We start from the raw sequence: 1,493 nt of genomic DNA, 5'->3' as shown, positions 1-1,493 counted from the left end.
ATCAGCGCATCGAATCGCGATCGGTTATCATCGACTTTGTGTTTGTACTTTTATGTGTGTACACTTATGCATGTGCGTTTGCGCGTACATATATGTGCTTAAGTATGTGTGCGAGGGGGGTCATTTAAGTGTGCGTTCGAGAGCCGATGCTGCAACTTGTGTCCTCTTTAGCGCTTATATTCGCTGTATACGTGCACGCCGCTATGTATCAAGGATTTTCACGCTTGAAAAATTGACTCGGCCTAGGTCTATACCTAGTATATGTATGAACGTTTCCTCGTGCGCGCCATGAGTCTTTATGGCGTTTAATGATCACCGAGGGACGCGTACTAGAACAAAAAAAAATCAATGAAAAAATACTATATAGGTATGTGTTACATTTCATAGAATGCTTCGCATCGCTTCATGACAGCATCACGCCTATAAGTTATAATTTTTTAAGTATACACAATTATCTGGAAGGTAAGCTTGCAAAAAGCTTAAAACTCCTATACAAATTGTGGCTGAATATGTTTGTTAGTTATGTTGAATAAAACTCTAACATGTTCTGGGTAGCTCAAAATATCTTGTCTTGACATTATTTTTTGCTTGATATTCGATTAGTGCTTATGCGGCTCCGAATTTGGTAAAGGATTTTTCGTGACAAAAATTCTTTAGATTCACACTCTCGCGAGTAAAGTGTTCTAATTCTGACGACAAAGTTTCTATTGGAGATTAAACGAAACTCGACTAAAACAATTTGCGGGCGGCTCGAAGGTTCTTATGGGACGGCCGCATTGAATTTACAGAGGGCGCTGATTATCGTTTAAGGAGGGGGGGGGGTCTTGTTCGATGGTTTCCGAGCTGCATTTTAATAATTTTTTTTAAGCACATAGTAAAATGAATTTATCTATAAATTATATACATTATAAATGGTTATTGACGTTATTGAAGAACATTCAGTTAAATTTTCAGCTGAAAATAGTGAAAAATAAGCTAACTACAGCAAATTTTCTCACAATACTGAAAAAAAAGATCGATTGCGGTGGACACTGTAACTGAAAATCTACTAGACCGATTCTTTCCAAATTTTTCTCACTATTTATCTACATAAATTATGACGTAATGACGTCGAGATAGTTTGTTTATAATGATTTTTGGGTTTTTGGCATCATTTTGAAGTGAAAAAATGACTTTTTTGACAAAATGAAGGCAAAAATTCATCGTTCATAAAGCATTTAAAAATGCAAAAAGTTAAAATATCTCGACGTCATTACCTCATGTATCATCTACTTAAATAGTGTATAAAATATGAAGTTGATCGGTCTAGTAGATTTTGAGTGATGGTGTCCACCGGATTTTTTTTATGTTGTATGTGAAAATTTGCTATAGCCACCTTATTTTTCAGTATTTTGGGCTGAAAATTTAACTGAATATTCTTCAAATAACTATTAATTATGTGTATGATTTATAGATCAATTCTATTTACTATATGTTCAAAAAAAAAAATTTTT

The sequence above is a fragment of the Trichogramma pretiosum genome, unplaced genomic scaffold (genome assembly GCF_000599845.2).
Source record: "Trichogramma pretiosum strain Unisexual culture from Peru unplaced genomic scaffold, Tpre_2.0 scaffold31, whole genome shotgun sequence".
In the NCBI taxonomy this organism is placed as follows: domain Eukaryota; kingdom Metazoa; phylum Arthropoda; class Insecta; order Hymenoptera; family Trichogrammatidae; genus Trichogramma; species Trichogramma pretiosum.
Note: the sequence above shows the minus strand (reverse complement) of the source record.